This window comes from Microtus ochrogaster, chromosome 19 (genome assembly GCF_000317375.1).
Source record: "Microtus ochrogaster isolate Prairie Vole_2 chromosome 19, MicOch1.0, whole genome shotgun sequence".
In the NCBI taxonomy this organism is placed as follows: domain Eukaryota; kingdom Metazoa; phylum Chordata; class Mammalia; order Rodentia; family Cricetidae; genus Microtus; species Microtus ochrogaster.
The window spans coordinates 12,020,969-12,043,713 of NC_022021.1; positions in this window are offsets into that span (position 1 = coordinate 12,020,969).

The window sequence follows — 22,745 nt, forward strand, 5'->3', positions numbered from 1 at the left end:
TCTCTCTCTCTCTCTCTCTCTCTCTCTCTCTCACACACACACACACACACACACACTTCTAGAAACACAATAACAAAAAGAAAATTCTGTGCTGTATATAGAAATGACCAAATGTCAATGTTTTTATATTTAAAATTTTTCAAATTTTTGAAAAGAAAACATTCTAAATCAGAATTACAAGATGGAAGATCGCATTAATCCTTACAAAAACTAATAAAATTTTAAGATTAAACTGAAAGATCAATAGATATTGTGCTTTTTTACCTTAATCACAAGCATAGGAAAATCTCAATGTAATCTACAGAATCAACATCAAACGTTCAATGTGGTGATGGATGTTCCTAATCCCAGTGTGGGCTAGGCAGATAGAGTGTGGTCCTTGTCATTTGCTGATCAGTCTCACCTATTTGGTATGCTCCATAGAGATGAGAAATATTTTCTCAAAGAAAAAAAAAACTATTATCATGGTTGGATGGTGGTGGCACACACCTTTAATCTCAGCACTCAGGAGGCAGAGGCAGACAGGTCTCTATGGGTTTGAGGCCAGCCTGGACCGGCTTGGTAGCTACAGATAAACCCTGTCTCAGAAAAATAATCTACTGTCAATGGTCAGCCCTTAAAACATATATACTAGCAAAATATGTCAACACATAAGTGTGCATCTTACCACACAATGAGGTACACAACATACGGAGAAAAAGAGAGCAAGTGAGAGATAAATTTTAAAAGAGATTTTAACATAATACTAAAATAAAAATTTAATGAGAAACCAAGTCCAGAGAGACAATACAAAAGTTATAAAAGAATATAAGGGTTAAATTTATTTCTTTTACATAAATATCAGCATAATATTAGGGAAATAAGTGGGTTTACTTCCCCCAGAAAGAATATAAGCTAAATAAATTATTTTTGTTTAATAAATGTGAGACATTTTTCATTTATTAATTTTATTTTTTTAATTTCATTTTAATTCCAACCACAGTTCTCACTCTCTACTCTTCTCTCCCCCAAATCTCTACCTTGTCTATGCTCTATTCACTACTCCCGAAAGGTTAGCGTTCCCATGAGGAGTCAAGAAAGATCTTCACCAACCCCACATCCAATAGAGGGTTGATCTTCAAAATACACAAAGAATTCAAGATGGTAGATATCAAAATACAAAACAATCCAATTTAAAAAAATTGGGTACAGAGTTAAACAAAGAATTCTCTGCAGAAGAGTCTCAAATGGCCAAAAGACATTTAATGAATTGATCAACATCCTTAATCATCAGGAAAAAACAAGTCAAAATGATTTGGAGATGCTATCTTACACCTGTCAAAATGGCTAAAAAAAATTACTATGACAGCTTATGTTGGAGAGGATTTAAGTCAGGGGAACACCCCTCTACTGCTGGTAGGACTGAAAGCTTGTACAGCCACTTTGGAAATCTGTATGGAGGTTTCTCAGAAAACTGGGAATCAGTCCACCCTAAGACCCAGTGGTACCACTCTTGGGCATATAACCAAAGGATACTCAGTCATACTACAAGGATACTTGTTCAACAATATAAAACATTTTTTAACAGTAACACAAAATTTTAAAAATAAAGTTTAAAATTCTTTGTAAATTAAAAACCATAAGAAAGCCAGATAAAGTCTGAAACAATATGAAGAGACATATTTCATTTGATAGAATCTTCATTTTTTGTCATAGTAATTGGAAAGAAAATAACCCCTTTCCCCTCTTACTTATTTTATTAAATATGAAATTTGCATTCCTAATCAGTAAATCATCAAAAAGAATAAATATCTCACACATCTGAACAAAAATATGTGGCAATCATTATTTGTGTATAGCATCAATATATATTTAGAAAGTAAAAGTATATGATTAATGATTGATCCTGATAGATGAAATAAGCAGACCTCCCACCCAAAACTAGTGAATTATTTCAAACATTTATAAAAATGTGTATAAAATGGTAATATAAATTGTAATGATAGCAAATACGATCACATATCCTTGGCTAAAACAACAGATGTTGATTAAGACTTTTATGCAGAAAAGGAAACATCATAAATAAATCCAAAACAAATTAAATAGGTAGGTCAAAGTAATTACAAAAATTCCAATTCATAATCATTTACTAGCAGATAGGTGCTCAATGTGATTCAAATTAATATTCTAAAATGGTTTATGGAGGTAATTGACAATTATGATATTTAAATTAAACACAATGATTAATCAGATTCAGTGTTGGAAAAGAACAGGAGAAAAAATTGATTCTACTGGAGTTCAAATATTCCTTAATCATTTTTTATTAGGTCTTTGAGAATTTCAAACAGTGTGGCTTCATCACATTCATGCCCAAATTCACCAATATCCTTCTTATGCATCTGACATTTTAAGTCCGCATCCTTAAGTCATCCAGAAGAGGCTGACTTCTCCTCTTTCTCCTTTTGCCACCCAGCAAGTCCAAATTGTGCTGACAATATATTATTGTATGTTCACCCCTTTGCTGGAGTGTGGAAGAATAACGAGGAGCCACACTTAAAGAAAACTGGCTCTCCCATTCCTAGAAGCTAATAATTGTGAAAAGATCCTCAGTTAGGGTAGTGGAATGTGCTGACCATCTCCCTCTTGTATGTTAGGATTTGGTATGCCTTGAACTTGCACAAGTAACATGCATAGTGTCACAACTACTGGGGGTTCTTGTAGGCATTGACACTGTTGTTTCTTTTTAGTTATCTACTACTCTGGCTCCTTAATTTGTTCCTCTACTTCTTCCATAATGATATATTAATTTGGAGGATTATAGGTATTCCATTTAAGGTTAAACATCCATAGTCTTTTTATCTCTGCACTTGGACAGGTTGTGAGTCTCTGTATTAATCATGCCTACTGTAATTATAATCTTCACTGATGAGGAATAAGAGATTCATTAACTATGGGTATAACAATACATCATTAAGACTTAGTTTAATTTATTTTCCTTTAGCAAAATAGCACCAATAGGTTATCCCCTAGAATCTATAATTGCCTAACCACAAGTTGTTGGTCCAGAAAATGGTGACAAGTATGCATGGCATCTTGTGGAGAAGGATTGAAAGCTAATCCGTAAATGGTTGATTACTGTCATAATATTTGAGCCACTATTTCAACACTGTAATGTCTTGACAGTCTAGTGGTTGGAGTTCTCAGAGTTTATAGCTTTGTAAAACTGATGGTTACTTTTCTCATCTGTCGGTATGCACAGCATAGTATGTAAGGTACGTATTTATACTTTTGCCTAAAAAATGCTTTCTAAACAGGACCCTTACAGTGTAGACATTAAGATCAATAATTAATAAAAGAGACTTTTGAAACCAAAAGATTCCATACAGCAAAAGATACCATTGTTTGAACAAAGAGACAGACTGCATAATTGGAAAAAAAACTTTACCAACTATATATCTGACAAAGGACTACTATACACAAAGAAGTAGAAAAAATCAGCCACAAATAAAACAAATAACCCAAGTGATCATAGGATATAGAATTAAGCAGGAAAGTCTTAATAGATTAACTAATGGCTTACAAAATTGTAAAAAGATATTCAATATTCTTAGCCATTGGGAAATGCAAATTTAAACTACTTTGATATTTTACTTAATTTTATGGCAGTTAGAACAGTTAATATAAAAATATAATAAACAGTAAAAAGTAAAATTGAACGAAATATTGAAATAGATGTGAAGGAAATGAAAAGTTTATCACTGCTAGTCAATGGCTAAAATTATATCTACCATGTGATTCAGCTATTCCATCAAGACCGTCTAACCAACGGACTTGATACTATGTTATAGAGGTGTCTTTTCATTCATGTTCATTACTGCTCTATTTTGAAATAGATGTGAAATGGAAATATCTTAAACAGTACTTCTATAGTAAACCCTCTTATCTCAGGGTTCATGGCTCATTATGAATATAGAGAATTGGTGATGTGCAAACAAAATGAAGAGACAATTGCTTACATATACAACCTACTCTTTGGTACAGATTATGAAAAACCACATTACATTGTATTTTTATATTTTAAGAACTTTGACCTTCATAGACATCTGGGAGCTTCCATGCAGGTTTCAAGCTTGTCCCAGAAATTGGCCTTGATTCCAGTTGTCTTTCCCAGTCCTCTCTCCTTCCATCCTGCTCTGACCCAATCCTTCCTGTCCCCATCCCCATCCCCAATATAGACCCCTTCATCTGCCCACTGCCAATGTCTATTCTATTTTTCATTATTCCTTTGCATATATTCAGAAACTAAAAAAAGTCAGGAACATAAGGTGCTGGACATTCACTTTAAAATCAGAGCTGAGAATAGTTCAAAAACTGATTTGGGACACTGTCAACTGAGAGATCTCAGGTATTCAGACTCGAAGGTCACCAGTGATAACACACTATAGTGCCTTTTCAAATCTCAGAAGGTAAATGATCACTTTAACTTAACGATTACAGTGGAGCTTATATTTTCACAAATTATCAAAGTTAAACATTTAAAATGGAAGCAAAGTGACACCGGCTGCAATTAGAATCCTTTCTTCAGGGAGTCCAGGAAGAAATCAATTAGGTAATTCTAAAATTGTAGGTGATCTGAGCTCTTCATAGCAAAAGTCATTGCTGTTAAAGATACTGAAAGCAAATGGCAAATACTTGTGTAATGACAGAAAAGACAGATAATTATTTAACAAAGTAATTTCTGAATATAACTGACTAAAGAGTCAAGACAAGGTGACTTTTTCTATAGGAATTCTTTAGCTTGTTAGGTAGTCCCTTTTCTGTTCCATGTTGCCATTTTACAATGGAAGTAGTTTTTCTTATTTTAATTTTCATTTATATAATATATTTATAAATAATTATTTCACACATTAAATATATTTAGACTCACTCAAACAAAACTGCATGCCAGTTTTCTGATTCTTCTGTAAAATATTTTTATACTGTAATCATGCCTAAAATTAACTTTCTAGTGCCATTTATGTGTTGTGACATGATACTGATCCACTACTGTATTTTCCTTAATTTTATTTATATATTTACTCATTTATTTATAGAAATTGTTATTAGTTGTTTAAGAACTAATATGTTTCATATAACATATTTTGGTCATATTCATATCCAACTCCCACTAATGCCTGAATCCTGATCTTACTACTTACTCAGCTTTGTTTCCTCCCAGCCTTATTCATGGCACTATTGACCAGTGGATATGTCTTTCTAGGCCACTCATTATTAGTCTTCAAAGTTCATATATGAGTAAGATCCATCACTGCTTTTCTCTTCTAGTAGAAGATAGAGCACCTTTTAGCACTGTGAAGGTTTTCTCTATGGTTGAAGTTTTCAGGAGGACAGACACCAGCTTAATTTCTTCATATTCTATAGTTTAAGAATGTGATTCCTAGATGATAATCAAGAATATTGACAATAGCCTGTAATCATCGGAGGAGAGGGTCTATGGGATCTCACTAGCCAGCAGTTTCAAAAGAAGTAACTAGTTCCAGCCACTGGGTTCATTACCTTCATGGCTTACTTACGTCAATGATTTTATTTATTTACAATATCAATGTTTTATTCCTCTATCCACTTTGACCCTAGACATTGATATTGTAAATAAATAAAATCAGATGTGAATAAAACGCTATTTTTCAACAAATGCACAAGGGGGAATCATAGATTTTTCTTTTCCATACTAATGTATTTGTATTATATTAATTGTTTGCTTACTAATCATGAAAAGAGATCCATCAAGTTGACTATAGTGTGTAAGGGAAAGTAAAGATTCTTTAACTCAGGAAAATTATACGTCTCTCAAATTAAAAATATAATGTAGAGACCTGTCAGATAATGAGTTATATTTATTTGATATGATTATTGTTAAGTGACCAAACTGTTTATTCTCAAATATATTAAGCCAAAATAAAAATAGGAATTTTTTCCCCCTCATGTGGTTTCTCAATAAGAGGTTAAAGTTGTATGAGGTTGATTGCTCTCTCTTCAGCTGAGATGTTATTTATTCACCTACATTGTAAGGACAGAGCCTTTCCAATCTTAGATTTCATAATTTTCAAAGAGAAAATTTAATTTTTTGAAGAACACTTATTTTTCTGTTGCTGTCATAAAATTCTGTGGCTAAGAACTCATGCAAGAAAGAGTTTGTTTTGGCATGCAGCTTCAGAGAAGTAAACACTCACTAAGTCCATGATGTATTCTCCCACAGGACAATGAGAAGAAGCTGAGAGATAATCTTGACATCAACAGGAGTCAGAGGGAGAATTGGATTGTGGGAGAACTACACATTCTGAAAGCCTGACCTGGTAACTTACTTCCTCCAGCAAGGTTGCACATCCCTGTTTACTCCCCAAGTAGCACCACCGATTGGCCACTCTGTAATCAAATGCATGAGGTTGTAGAAGACATTTATCATTCATACTGATACATATTGAAATTTGGTATAGGAGGTTCTTCTGTCTATGTGCTGCTTTTATTGGTTGAATAAAGAAACTGCCTTGGCCTTTTGATAGGGCACCACTTAGGTAGGTGGAGTACACAAAACTAAATGTTGGGAAGAAGGGCAGACAGAGAGCTGCCATGGAGCTGCCAGAGATAGACATGCCAAATCTTTCCTGGTGTACCACATGGTAATATACAGATTAACAGAAATGGGTTAAATCAATGTGAGAGAAAGCCAATAAGAGGCTAGAGATAATGGGCCAGGCAGTGTTTAAATGAATACAGTTTCTGTGTGATTATTTTGGGTGTAAACTAGCCAGGATGACTAGGACGACAAGCAGCCTGGTCCTCCTGTAATAGTAATTAGTTATATTTTCTGAGCAAAATTGATTAACAGACATTGTGAAATCACTCTTATAGCCATCTATATAAGTGGTATTACCATATACATAGTTAGTCATCAATAAATATATAAAAAATGTTGACTAACATACTATTTTTTCTTTGCAACCATAGTAGACAAATTACTCATGAGTATCTGTAATGATTATTATTTATTGTACCTTGAGAGATTGGAAATCATTAAGGCAAATAGTCTTTTTGAGTATTTGTTGGGGACCAGCCTCAGCAAAAATACCACTTGCTAGGGTAGTGGCATAGGGATCAGAAATATGAGTAAAGAGTACAAAGATGTGAAAATAATAAAAGAGAAAATATAGAATAATATTGGGAGGAGGTTTCAGTGAATACTGAAATTGTCCACATTTAATTTCCATTGCTTAAAATACCTTGCCCCCAAGAGGAGGAATAAGGTAAAAAAAAAGAAATCCTTCCTTAACATGATAGAAGGCAATGAACAGACCAGTTGAAGGTTGAAGGCAACATCCACAGTTAAACATTTTGTTGCCAGAAAAAAAACAAGTAATTCTCACACCCTAGATCAAAATATTCTGTAGGCAAACCACTCCCTTCATGGAATCCAATATTATCTTCTTAAGGAAACTGGAACCTTAGATGGATCCTTAGACTTTTATTTGAAGTAGAAACATATCTGTCTTTCTATTCCTGAAAAAGAAGGTCTGGATATTAGCCACACCTGTTGACAATATTCTTTTTTTTTTTTTTTTTGGTTTTTCCAGGCAGGGTTTCTCTGTAGCTTTGGAGCCTGTCCTGGAACTCCCTTGGTAGACCAGCCTGGCCTCGAACTCACAGAGATCTGCCTGTCTCTGCCTCCCAAGTGCTGGGATTACAGGCGTGCGCCACCACCGACCGGCTGACAATATTCTTGAGAGAGTAGAACTCTCTTATCTAAATCTAAGTGGGACCTTCCTTTGAGGTAGAAACACAATAACCTTGAAGGAATAGAGGTAAGTTCCAATGCTCTGATGTTTGGTCAATGTGGTAATGGGCTCACATTTTTGGGCCTTTACAAATATCTGGGTGGGGACACCCTTGATTGCATTAGTGATGTGGGAAGACAGTCAAACTGTGGACAGCAATATTCCATAACCAGAGACATGCATTATACAAGTGGAGAAAGGAGGCTGACACTAGGAGACATTATTGTTCACTGCTTCCTGATAGTAGATTTGAGGTGACCAGCTACTTAATGCTTTTGTCACCTTGACATCACTAACACAATAGATTGTATCTTTAAATTGTGAGCCAATAATAAAATTTTTCATATATTTAATATCTTTAGGAGAATTTTTTTCACACTCAAGAAAAAGAAGCTAAGTCTTTATAGGGAATTCAGGAAGCAACAATTGCCTCATGTGAACAATTTTTATGATGGCTGTGACTTCGACTTCTTTAGGGTTCTATAGCTTATTATTTATGACCAGAACAGAACCTAATTTATATTTCTTACAATACTCGTAAAGCACAATTGATTTTACCTCCTCTAACAAACACAAAGTCTGAATAATTCAAACCATTTTTTTCATTTGTACATTGGAAGACTACTGATTTTTGTGAGTTCATTTTGTATTTAGCTATTTTTTAAATGTTTATCCATTCTAGGAGTTTCCTGGTAGAATTTGCAATCACTTATATATACTATCATATCATATCATATGACCATGGAGATACTTTGACTTCCTCCTTTCCTATTCATATCACTTCAATCTCTCTCAATTTAATTATTTTTCTACATAAAGCTGTAATAATTGGAGAGAATGAACAACCTTGTCTTGGACCTGATTTTGGTGGAATTGTTTTGATTTCTGTTCATTTCTGTTGATATTGTCTATGGGATCGCTGTAAACTGCCTTTATTAGATTTAGTCATGACACTTGTATTTATAATCTCTTCTGGACGTTTTTCATTAAGAGGTGTTGGATTTTGTCACAGGCCTTTGCTGCATTTAGTGAGATGAATGTGTGTGTGTGTGTGTGTGTGTGTGTGTGTGTGTGTGTGTGTGTGTGTTTTCCTCACACTTAAAAGTAAGGATAATCTAGGTAACAGGCTGAGCAGGCCCACATGAGGGAGGAGAGAAGGATGTTCCACCATGTTCTACTTAGTCCCCTGGGCTTGCAGCTAGATAAAGACAAGAAATGTTGACAAATATGGGACTGGGGAATTGGATATGGAGGAGAGAAGGGGGAATGAAGAGCTGAAGCTTGCCTATGTTTTTCATTGGCCTACCTGTGTCTCTGGAAGAGTTGGCTAGAGGTTTTCCAGATAGTGGCTGCTGGAGTTGGGGAATGGGGTGAATGGATAAGTCAAGAGGATGGCTGGAGGAGATCTGTGTAAGCTGCTGGCCATGAGGCAGGGAAGAAAAACAGGCCACAGCAGGGGTCCACTACAAAGATGGGGATGAAACTGAGGAATAGGATTTGGTGGAGACAAGGAGAGGTGAAAATCTACAGTTAGAATCCCTGTATCCTTGTCTAAAGTGACCTTCCCATTCCCAAGTAATGCCTGCTGGAGTTGGAAGTGGGATACTTATTAAGTAGAAGAAAGACAGAAGGGGAGATCTGTATGTTCTTCAGGAGGTGGGGCAGGGAGAGAAAGGGGCCACAGCAAGAGGTTGAGAATGGGAGATTGTACTTGGAGGAAGAGAGAAAAATCTGCAGTTCCTTACCTGATCACCTGGATGGAGCTACTTACCAAAAATTTTTGTTTTATGGCCTTCATTGCTTTATTTTTCCTTTACTTAATAAAAGCTTATTATAGAACTATACTTCCAATGAAACAATTTCCATGCAAAATATCCAATATGGATTTGCCTTTATAATGTGCATATCCTTATCAAATGTTTCCACAAGTCATTACTGCACTGAGTTCAAGATATCATTAAATAAGCTATGATTACAAGTTACTATTTAAAATAACATTGATAATAAACATCACTCTCAAAGTTCTTTTTAGTATAATTGGTAATTTTGCATATTCTTAGGAAATAAAGTCTCTGAATGAAAAAGAAAGGATAAAAAAGTGAGTGTACAAAGTAATCTAGATGAAAAAAATAAACTGTTCTTGATTGATGAAATCCAAAGGTGATATAGCTGTGTTATATTTTAGTTTTCAAGCAGTAACAATAAGACTCCAAATACAGTCCCGAGACTAAGGTGGTTACCATGCAAACAAGAGAATAGAAGTTCAGTACATCTCACATATATGCTCGACTGAATTTGTGGTTCATCCCTAATTATTCTAACTTACGCTAAAGAAGGAGAAAGGCATAGAAAAGCCATCCCAACAAGCTAGGTAGCAAAGCTATCAGTGAGCCCTGGGTTGCATTGAGAGACTCTGCCTCAGTGTATATGGGGGAAGAACAATAGAGGGAGATTCCCGTTATTGGACTTGCCTTTCACTTACATGTGAGCACTTGGACATATCCATATGTACACGGAAACAAACATGTGCCTATACATGAAAAATATTAAAATGAAAAAGAAAATTAAATAATTACAGGAATATCCTTATAGTCTTTTGTAGCAAACTTGTTGCATTCTAGTGCAATGGATGTACAATATTTACTTTTGTTGCTGACTGTAGCAGTTTGTTTCATCTCATTAATTCAAGGAATAAGAAACATCGGGCACTATCAGGAACACCATTAATCCAAAGACCATTTCTGCTCATGCCTAAGTGAAACTATTAAATATATTTTAGGATCTGACTAAAATAGTTATTTAAAAGCCTAACCACTATATCTCAATTTATTTTCTAAGATAATCATAACATCCTTGTCTTGGGTCATGAGCTGATGCATGTTATCTTGGATTCATTTGCTATATTATCTTCAGATCAATGTGGGGAGAAAATCCTAATCATAAAAATATGTTAAATATTCAAAGTAAGTAAAAAAACTTTTCATGCATTATATACTTGCATCTTAAAGTGACACCATTAGATAACATGGCATTTTTTCATTTGTTTTATGTGCTCTGTGTTATACAAAATATTAGGTTTTTCTTCTTTTTGTTTAAAGAATATCGATTACACATCAACATTTGAGTAATAAATTTAGTAGCTTGGCACTGATGATACATGCCTTTAAACCCAGCATGGGGAGACAGAGACAGGCAGATTCTGAGTTTGAAGCCACTCTGGTCTACAGAGTAACTTCTAGGACATCTGGGAATACATAAAGAAACCCCATCTCAAAGGAAAAGAAAAAGAAAAAAATAGTAACATGAGAATCTGTAAGCACATACCTTTAGTTATTTAAATGTATTATATAAATTTTCATACTCATTTCATCATATAATTTTTACTTGGGAAGTTTTTACGTTTTTTTGTTATTTTGTTACTAACTGTAGCTACACTATACAAATGGTGTATTTGCCTTTAGGTGCCTAGTTCATTTCACTTAACAAAATATTCTTCATGCTGTCAAAAATGACAAGATTTGCTTTATTTTATTTTCATTACCCATGAACATGTGATTAAACTATTTGTGTGTGTGTATTTTCTGTTTCTTTTCACTTAAAAAATGTATTTTTTGTTTGTTTTCACACAATTCCAATCAGGGTTCCCTTTCCCTGAATACCTCCCAGATCCTCCCCACCTTCTACCTACCCAACACTACCCTTTCTGTTGTGATCTAGCTGCCCTCATTCCCCCTGACTGACAGCAGAACTTCCTTGTGGTCTGTAATTGACAAGGATGTTTGTGTTCTTTCTGACCAGTGGGTCTCCGCAGAAGGAGTAGAGGTATAAAAGGTTGCTGGGCAAAATAAATGTTGCTGTTCTTCCACCTGAAAAGAAGCCTCCATGTCTCAATCCTGGCATCCCTCAACAGTCTTGGCTATCCAGGCTGCACTGGCTGCAGCAAGTGGAGGTCCCACTAAGATCTGGAAAGTGGGGATATGTGAACAGGGTTGCTCCAGCCATCAGCTAAATTGAGGAGCATATTGGGGAAGGTAAAGTGTTTCTATTTTTTATCCCCAGAGATACTCTGAGGGACATCCTCCAAAAGATAAACAAGTATAAAGAGGGAGGAGGGTGAATTGAAAGGCCTCAAAAAGCAATTGAAACTCATAAAGCAACAAGGCATGGAAGTAACAAGAAAGACAGCCAAAGATTTTGTACATGAGGGGGTTTAAATGCTCCAGACTGGGAACAAGCCAAGTCAGATTAAAAGAAGTATGTGTGTCTTCATCTCCAGAGATGCTCTGAGGGGTACCTTCTGGCAGACTGGTCAGTAGGGAAGCAATAAAGAGGAGGTAGGAGGGTGAATTGAGGGCCTCAAAAGATAGAATGTGTAGAGATATACATTGTTGTATTGATTGTGTTGTCTTTTTTGCTCTGGACTGGAGAAAGACACTTAATTCTGGAACCTGCTAAGAAAGGTATTTTGACTTTAAAATACAGGCCTAAGGATTTGATGCTTTGGAAAAGAGTTTCTGCTTTTGTCTCCACAGAGGATGAGAACCTGTGGATTCATTGCAAATTTATGTGGTTTAAATCACTGAGACCCCCTGAAACATTGGTGTAAAATGTCCCAAAGGATGCAGCACCCCCCTCAGCAGGAAGTAGTCAGACAGGTTGACGACACCCAAATTCCGTAAAAGATTGTTAAAGTGGGGCCCCTTCAATGGTTCTGGAGCAGGAGCAGCGAGTCTGCTTCCCTGAGTTCTGTTCCACTCCATGCAGCAGTTTGGATTCAGAGTGAGTGTGGCTCGGGCCAGAAGGCAGCTGGAGCAGAGCTTTGCCACCACAGCTAGTGATGCTAGACTGGCTCTCTCACAGACTGTGCAGACGGCTGAGACTGTCATCCAGCTTGCTGAAAAGAGTCAGCAATGCTTTGGACATATTCAATTGGTCATATTGACCTTGAACCAACAAGTAGCTCTGGTTCAGGAGCAAGTGGACTCTTTTGGACTTTTCAATGGTTTATCATGTTATGTGAGTTACTCATGGCACTGTATTGCATGCTCCTGCTACTGTTATGGAATTCAACCATCACATGAGAGGGGTTTGGAATACTGCTTTTGTTAATTTTAACAGCCAGTTAGTGAATGCTAGATGGTTGCAGCACTGGTCTGGCTCCTTGGTACTGACAGTCCTGGGGATACTTGGTTTAGGGCTATGTGTCTGGGTAGCCACGGATGGGCAATACTTTAGGGGCAGGATGCTACCTAAGACAGGGAATATTAGAGGGCTATCCCACATGACAGGCAAGGTATTATAAAATAAAATGGGGGGAGTTATTGTGATCTAGCTGTTCTCACTCCCCCTGACTGACAGCAGAACTTCCTTGTGGTCTATAATTGACAAGGATGTTTGTGTTCTTTCTGGCCGGTGGGTCTCCACAGAAGGAGTAGAGGTATAAAAGGTTGCCAGGCAAAATAAAGGCTGCTGTTCTTCCATGTGAAAAAAGCCTCCATGTCTCAATCCCAGAACCCTCCCCCTCCCCTGCCAGTCTTGGCTATCCATGCTGTGCTGGCTGCTCTGGCGGCAGCACTTTCTTTCTTTATCTCTTTAGATTACCAACCAAGAGACAAATAAAAAAGTAAACAAACCAAAATTTAAAACAAGAACAATAGATAAAGATAAATTACAAGAAAGTTGTTCTACACTTAAATACCATCATTAATTTTGAGATATATGGCAGAAATCCCTTTGAACTATCAATTTCTTTCAAATAAGATGCATAGCCATGGTGTAAAGCTTGGGTCTCAAAGTAGTCTTATATTTGTAAAAAGTGTTCATCTGTTAATTGTAAAAATTCAGCTAATTTATGCAACCCTTAACAAAGAAACTGTTATTTTATGTGCTTTTCCCTTTATAGCTGCCCCTGTAACAAACAAGTGTGGGAGTCTATTGTGGTCTGCTTTCATTATTCTAGATTAATGATGCTGTGGGTCTCTGATCTCTATCCATCACCAGATGAAGGTTCTATGGTAATATATAAGATATTCATCAGTATGGCTATAGGATAGGGCCATTTAAGGCTCCCTCTCCTCAGCTGCCCAAGGAACTAGCTGGGGGACATCTCCTTGGACACCTGGGAACCCCTCTAGAGTCAAGTCTCTTACCAACCCTAAAATGGCTCCCTTAATTAAGATATATACTTCCCTGCTCCCATATCCACCCTTCCATTATCCCAAACATCCCATTCTCCCAAGCTCTCCCCATCCTCCCCTTCTCACTTTTCTCTCCCCATTTCCTTTTACCCCCATCCCATCCCACCCCTAAGTTCCCATTTTTTTTGCCCGGCAATCTTGTCTGCTTCCAATATCCAGGAGGATAACTATGTTTTTCTTTGGGTTCACCTTATTTAGCTTCTCTAGGATCACAAATTATAGGCTCCTCAGGAGTCCTTCTTACTCAACATGGGAGGAAATAAAGGCATTTTGACCCTGTTAGATATAAACTCCTTTTGTTTGAAGACGTTGTGAGGTGATGCTGAAGTGATTCTCAGTTTATACCTGAGAAGATCACCATTCCCTAAATAAATAGATAACTGTTGTGAGGAGGACCCTAGTTGGGTAATTTGTTGCTTATAAACATAACTTTTTAAATATGAAAGAAGAATGCTAACGAAGCAGAGATAATATTTACCTTATTAATGATAACATGTAATATATTTGCAAGGATTTATCCAAGAATGTTAGTTTCTTACTAAATATTATAATCTGTATATTTCAGAAATTATAAAACTTACTATAATATAATGCCATCTTGGAAAGAAGGCATTGAGAAGAAGATGAATCAAATAATTCAAAGTAAATTTAAGTCAACCAAAGAGTTTTTTTGGTGTTGTTGTGTCACCATTGTAGCATAAAATTACATCATGTTCAATGAATAAACATTAACACTGGATGGACTACCTTTTTTTCTGTTCAAAATAGACTTTGTTTTACCTAATCATATCATTTTGCATATTTTGCAGAGGAAGCAACTATTACATAGAATTTTTAAAGTCAATATATGAAGGCGGATCAAATTAATTCAGGCCAATTGGTATAATCTAAAAGCAACTTTAATATAAAGGAGCACTCACGCAACCGAAGTTCCAGCGATGCCCAGAAATAGGAGCCAGGAAGAAGGGGTCACCAGCGTTTGTGCACCCCAATTTATAGAGATTTTCCCGAGGCCGTCCCACCCCCAAAGGGCGGGCTCTCTCTACATCTCCCCTTTTTTGTCTAAATAAGACAGAACTAAACTAACTACAACTATAAACAATAATAACAAATAATAAATGTAACAAACAATATTGAGAACAAAAGTTTTACCAGACACTCTATCTCAAGGAGTCTAAATAATGTAGAGAGTAATTACAATTATATAATCTTCAACTCCGTCAAAGATCTGAGAAGGGAATAAATGTTACTTAACAAATGAGAAATATCCAAAATGTGCCAAAAATGACAGAGACAACTGACTACCTGGGCAATCACCCAAATTCTCGTTCGCAATGTTGAGTCAACCAACTTTGGCTAAGGCCTAATATAACTGACATGCCATTATTAAATGCAAGAAACTTTCTTAGAATTATCCTACCTTGTCTTGGCAAGATAAGACAATCCTGTTTCATATCTTTGTCAGTAGTTGAGGTATGGGCTTTTCTTAACCCAAAGGCCAGTTCTGCCAAGAAGACAAGCTCCCAGTGGGGTGTCTTTGGTGCTCAAGGTTCTCTCGGGAGTAGAGTGGCGTTGCCAGGAGTAATTGTGTCTCATAGGCACAGAATTCTAGGTTAGATTAAAGGCCATTTTTCTACAGCTCTTTAAAAAGGCTGAAGATTATACTATCTATACTAAATATAATCTCTAGGTAACTAGAAGACCTGATTAACCTAAAAATAAACATGACAAACATATAATTCTCAATACCTATCTAACTTGAAAACTAAGAGAATAAACAACTGTGTAATATATGAAGACAATGATCTTCATCTGTAAACAATGTCATTACATATCAAATGTAAACAATATTACATAAATAGTATCAGAGGTAGAAATGTACATTGTAATATGGTAGATGTATCAATACAATATAAGCATACTCTTATACAAAATTAGAGGTAGAAATACTCACATTCAATATTCAATATATCAATATACAGGAGACAGTACCAATACAATTTTCTAAAAACAGTAACTCACAAATACCAATCATCCCATCATACCAGTCAATCCTCCCCCCCACTTTTTTTTTTTTTTTTACATAAAACATCTCCCCATCCCCTCAACCCCAAACCAACCATTAAGAGATGTCCCTAACCCTGAGGGCAAACTCTGTTGGGAGAGGGGACGTCGTTCTCTAAGATTGCTTCAAGCTGACATGGGGGCGATGCTCTTCTTAGGGGCTCATGTGAAAGCAAATGATGGTAAAGTTCCCAAATTAACCTTTGACCTAAGAAAATTGCAATTGGTCTCTGTGCGTTTTGAGAAGGTCTGGCCAGAGTGTTGTCAAAAAATGTGCACCATTAGAAATTGACTTGCGCAGTTGGTACCAAAAAACAAGTCTAATATTAGCGCTTGAAAAGAAAAAAAAGAAAAAAATATATATATATATATTCAAATATATATTCAAATACCTACTTGCAAAATACCGCATTAAATACATGAAAGATTATTTATGACTTTGTCATAACCCAGTCAAAAGTCTCAAGTGAGAACAAAACTAAAATGCTTTATTCTTCCAGAAGGCTAGGACTAACAATCTCAGTTATCTGAGAGGTCCAGTGTCCTACTAATGTCATTAGACATAAACCTCCAATAAAAATAAAAAAAAATACATGCTTTTCCAAAAAGACTTGAAGGTAGAGCAGGCGCTATTTAAGAAGGAGGGGACCAGAGGATGTGGGAGGGAAGACAGAAGAAGGGAACTAGGGAAGTGAACATGTGCAAAATTTATTTTATATGTGCGTCATGCTTTTTGTAATGACACCTGCTCATTTGTACAATAATACACATTAACAAATGGTTAAGAAATAAAAGTTCAAATGATTAATAAAAAAAGAAATAAACCTCCAAGCTGGGTAATGCTGGCACACACCTTTAATCTCAGCACTTGGGAGGCAGAGGCAGGCAGATCTCTGTGAGTTTGAGGCCAGTCTGGTTTACAAGAGCTAGTTCAAGGAAAGGCATGAAAACAACAAAAAAAAACCCTCTCTCTCAAAAAAATTAAAAAACCCAGCAATAACAATAACAACAACAACAACCAAAAAAAAAAACCAAAATACAAAAATTCCAAGTTGACTGTTTAATTTTCAAATAGAAGTTCAGAATACAACAATAGTTACTCCACAACAAGAAAGTATTGAGAAGGAGGAGGTAATTTGATCAAATGATATATTTAGTTAAAGAAAAATGTGGTACACTTCTGTGACTTCACAGAGCAATAATATACTTTCAATTTCACAACGGTAGCAGATAAAATTGAGAAAAAAATTTCCTGTAAGTTACCAAGTATTCATATATAAATGAGAGCCGCAAAATATTTAGACATTTATATGAGTTATATATGAGTTAAAATTACTTTAATCATTCTTACCAGCAATATATTTTATGAATCTAATTACTATACCTTTAAAGTTAGAATCTTATGATAAAATTCCTACATTTCTAGCTTACCTCTCTATTTTCTATTAAAAGTATGCATGAACTCAGCAACTGGTATTTCTCATTGGGGGAAGTATTAAGAAAGTTTGGGGTTTTTGCACTGAAAATCTTTAGAAACAAAGGGTAAAGTGCTTTGAGACAGTCATCATCAATTGGGATAATGCTCAAATATTTGGCACAAGATTCCACTAGATTAGTATTTATAATCTAATCTGCAGGAGTTTATGAGGCATAAGAGTGAAACATGTGTGAGTATGCTTAAGGCTAAAAGTAAGCGGGAGTACTTCCTCTGACTTATAAAACTTAAAGAGAAATAAACTGATGTGTTGAATATCACATTTAAAAGAGACAGTGTTCAACTATGTTGATCTCTAAGAAAGAATCTTGCTTTAATATACAGACTCAAACTTTATGGTAAAGTGTTTTCTCATCAACATATTTATTTGATATTAGAAAGAATAAAGGTATCATTAATATCATCATAAAATCAGGTGTCTCTCTGTGTTTGTGTCTCTGTGTTCATGAGCATGAAAAGGTATGTGTGTGCCTGTGTGTATGTACATGAGCACAGACATGTTCACTTATGTGTAGCTTACAGTGAAACTTTATTCAATTCAGGAGAGATTTTTTTCTTGCTACCTTCTGTGGCCTGGGGGCTAAATTCAAGCCATCAGGACTCTTGCAGGCACTTCTACCAGCCCTATCATCTCATTGGCCTATGGAGAAAAAGTCTTTAGTTTAATTTCCTTTGTTTCTGTCATTGATCCTAAAGAGTGAAAATTATCACCAGTTTAATGCGTATAAATGAACAATGTGGCAAGTTTCTTTCTTTTAAAGCATCAAAGGAACTAAATGTTTTATTATTAAATTGTAATTATGAAAGACCAGATGCTGATCATGTCTATTGATCAAGGGGTAAAAATCAAATAGTTTCAGAAACTCTAGAGTTTACATTTGTTTTCTAGTCCTGTTTTACCCACATAAAACACCTTCTTTAGTCTACCTTTGCTTAAATCAGTGAAAGCTTAACTCTAGGATGAGGCTAAAATGAAGGATTTTGGCCATAGTACATGTGAAAAAGGATTTGAAACCTATAACTATAAATTAATTCTACACTAGAAACCAACTGTATAACAGAAGGTCAGATATTTATTAATACATGTCAATCTGAACATGTCAATCTGATTATTATTAACAAAATATTCTAGTGATGTGTTAATGTTTTCTGCAAGTATATGTATTCTCCTATTTTATAATATAGTTGACTAATATGCATTTGTTACATTGTTCTAATAAAAATTGGTTATACATATAGAGTATGTATACATGTATGTATAAATATAAATATATGGCATATACATATTACACATAATATATGTGTGTGAAATACATTGAAGTTGAAGGAAAGTTGAAGTTTATCATTTCCTAGTTATTTCACTATACTATATTGCATGTAGCCCTGTAGTCAGTCACATGTAAGCCGTGAGTGTGGTAAACACACACAGTTTCTGTGTCATATTTCACATGTTCTTTGTATAATTCATCAGTTAATCTTACTGTTGTCATGACAGTGACCATCGTTGCATGCTGCTGACAAGAAAACAGGCTCTCAACATCTCAGTAAGAGCTGAAGCGAACACATGGATTCAGGGATTGAAGAAGGACTCTAAGAAATCCCACACTAGCTCAGAATTGAATATAATAAAGGGTTACTTATCTAGGGATAGACTCACAGATCACAATCTTCTGCAAAAATGGGAAAATTGAATCCAAATCCAGCAGCCAGAAGAGAGAACAAGCACACATTTATAGTATAAGAGTCCATGCCCAAGTGGGCTGGCAAATTAGAGGCTACTCTCTGAAGGATTTCCTACAGCACCTCCCCTTTTTGCTTAAAATCATATACAATAAGAACAAATATCAAGTATAAAATTTAGAATTACAACCAGCATAAACAAAAGCAAACAAGAAACATGATAAATGTTTCAATAATCATCCTCTCCTAAGGACTCTAAGTCTTGTATTATAAATAATTTGGCCAAATCATGAGAGAAAGGTAATACGACTATCTAGGCTTCAACCCCATCGAACACCTGAGAAGGGAAATAATATTACTTGATCAAGTGCAATCAAGCAACTCCAAAATATGCAACAAATGACAGACTGTCTACCTTGTCAATCACCCAAAGTCTCACTTGAAACATTGGAACAACAAACTTTGGGTAAGACCTGGCATAACCAGCAGACAATATTCAGAGGCAGGAAATTTTTAAAAACTGTCTTACCATGTCTTGGAAAGATTTGACATTACGTTTTCTTGTATCCTTCTTTTCCTGTATGTACATTATACATTTTGTGAGTGGATGATGCATTGGAATTTTCTAGCCCAAAGGCCAGTTTTGCCAAGGAGAAAACAAGCTACAAGTGGAGTGTCTTGGGTGCTTAACAGCTAACCAAGTTGGAACCATCTTCAACAGCTGGTATCCAAAACCAGTCTTATAGTAGTGTGATCAGCATCATGGTGTCATATCAACCAGGTGGAGTCTTTGTGGGGCCCCATCTTCTTCCTGGAAACTTCAAAGATTACTACAGGAAAATTCACTGTTCATTGTGGGAAACTTAAACATTATTTATAAAGACATATATTCAATGAAAGGTATAATAGAGACAAAAATAGGTATGGAAAAAAGTAAAAAAAATCCTAAATTCTTTCTTCTTTCTGTCCTACACCAGATGACTTCTGACACGAAACAAAACTCTGAATTTTTCTTTAACAACATACTTAGATTTAGAGAATGACAGAACATCTGTCTGACTCCAAAGACAGCTTTGAATTTTAAGTGAGTCATGACTTTTATTCTAGTAGGCAGCATATATATGTATATATACTATACATATATATATATATATATATATATATATATATATACATATACAGTAATTCTTACCATCAGATCACCTGTCCTCATAAGTCATATTCTCTTTTTGCTTTCTGGTTATTTATTTTTTGCTCTTTAGGCATTCAAATTCCAGAGTCTCTTGAATTTTTGATGATGTGTATTTTCCTGTAAAGACAAGAATAGAACCCTGCCCCAATCCTTATTAGGTTTCCTTACTACCTATATAGTTTTCACCTCTGTGGATAAGCTGTCATTTCTCTTTCTCAAGAGGTTTCTCTTTTTCAAACCAAATCTTTATTAATTTTTATGGCATCCATACATTTTCTTCTCCTGTGCAAACAAGAGTGAAACCCCTTCTCCAACATAGCACATCTACTTCTTTCCATTGTGAGGGTCAACACATTCTTGAAATACACTGGCTGATTTATTTTAGAAGTTGTTCTATTATCCAGTGGCTAGCAGCTGTTGTTGTTCCTTTCTCATAAGTGTTAAGAAAATTCAGGGTTAAGAAAGCATTTTGCATTCTATTTCTGAGAGTATTTCTCATCCATTTCCATTTATTTAATATATATAATTCAATTTGATCTTTCTATAGCTGCCTGGCCTGTAGGATTATTTGGTATACCTTTAATATGCTTTATAATTTAGTAAACAAAAGACTGTTTCATTTTCTTAGAGACATATTCTAAACCATTATCTATCTTTATTTGTGCAGGTATAGCCATGATGGCCACAAATCTTAATAAAGGCATGATTACTGAATCAGCCTTTTCTGAACTCAAACCAGTTGCCCATTGAAAGCCTGAATAAGTGTCAATGGTATGGGGTATATATTTTAACTTTTCAAAATCTGTAAAGTGGAACACATCCATCTGCCAGATTTCATTACCCTTTGGGTTACTCAATGCAGGTAGCTGTGTTTAGTTAGAGAAAGATGAAATAGAATTTCACTTTATAATCTCTGTGTGTTGTTACCTTGTAATAGAAAACTTTTTCTTTAAATCTTTGCTATTGACATGATGTTTCTTATGAAATTTTAAGGCCTTCAGCATGATTCCAATCAATAATCAATCAATTTTGGCATTACCTTGTACTAGAGGACCTAGCAGACCCATGTGGTTATGTGTGTTACATATGTGGGACAATACCTATACCTGATTATATCTTGAACATGAATGAATAATGGAGTCAATTCTGTATGATGTGGCATAAGTTCAGCAGTTTCAATATGAAAGACAACTCTTTCTGTATACTGAGAATCAGTAACTATACTGAGAATTTCTTTAAAATCCATTATTACCATAAGAATAGTAAATAATTCTGCATTTTGGACAGAATTATAAGGGCTTTCTTCCACCTTACCTAAATCTTCTAATCTGTAACCTGTCTTTCCTGATTTATTTGCATCAGTATAGAATGTATGGGCTCTAGTTATTAGTGTGTCATGTACAAAGCAGTGAAGAATCCAAGTAAGTCTCTTTATAAGGTTAATTCTATCACTTTTGGGATAATAGCTATGAATCTGTCCTAAAAAAAATTAGCACAAGCTTTTTGCCATGGCTCATTTGTGACCCATAATATTTTAATTTTATCAGTAGTAAAAGGCATTATAATCTCTTCTGGGTTATTCTTGCTAGTTGTCAAAGTCTCAATTTTCCTTTTATGATTAATTCCAAGAACTTTTGCATGTAAGATTTAATTTTTCATTTGATTTATGTGGTAAGAATATCTATTCTAAAATATAACATACCTTAGCAATAAAATTTTTGTAGGGGAAATTCTGAAAGGCAACATGACTAGAATGCAATTAAGATTTGGATTCACCCTATATATATGTTCCTACTGTACTTTTTCTTCAATGACTATCAATTGCATTTCAGCTTCAGCTATTAATGCACTGAAACTATTTAAGCCTCTGTCACAATCTAAATTTTGTTTAAGTAAATTATTAGATCAGCTGTTATCCCAACAGCTGGTTGTATACTGGAAAGGTCTCCTAACAATCTTTGAAAGTCATTAAGAGTCCACATTCAGTGTCTCGTAGTTTGTGTCTTTTGTGGTTTAATTTCCTGTAAACCTATTTTATAGCCTAGGTTTACAGAATGCAGAATCTCCTCTCTGCATTTTTTTCAGGAGCAATTTGTAATACCCATTTTGGCAAAACTTTCTTTACTTCTTCAAACCTTCTTTCTAAAGTATCTACATTTAGCCGGGCGGTGGTGGCGCACGCCTTTAATCCCAGCACTCACTCGGGAGGCAGAGGCAGGCGGATCTCTGAGTTCAAGGCCAGCCTGGACTACAAGAGCTAGTTCCAGGACAGGAACCAAAAGCTACAGAGAAACCCTGTCTCGAAAATC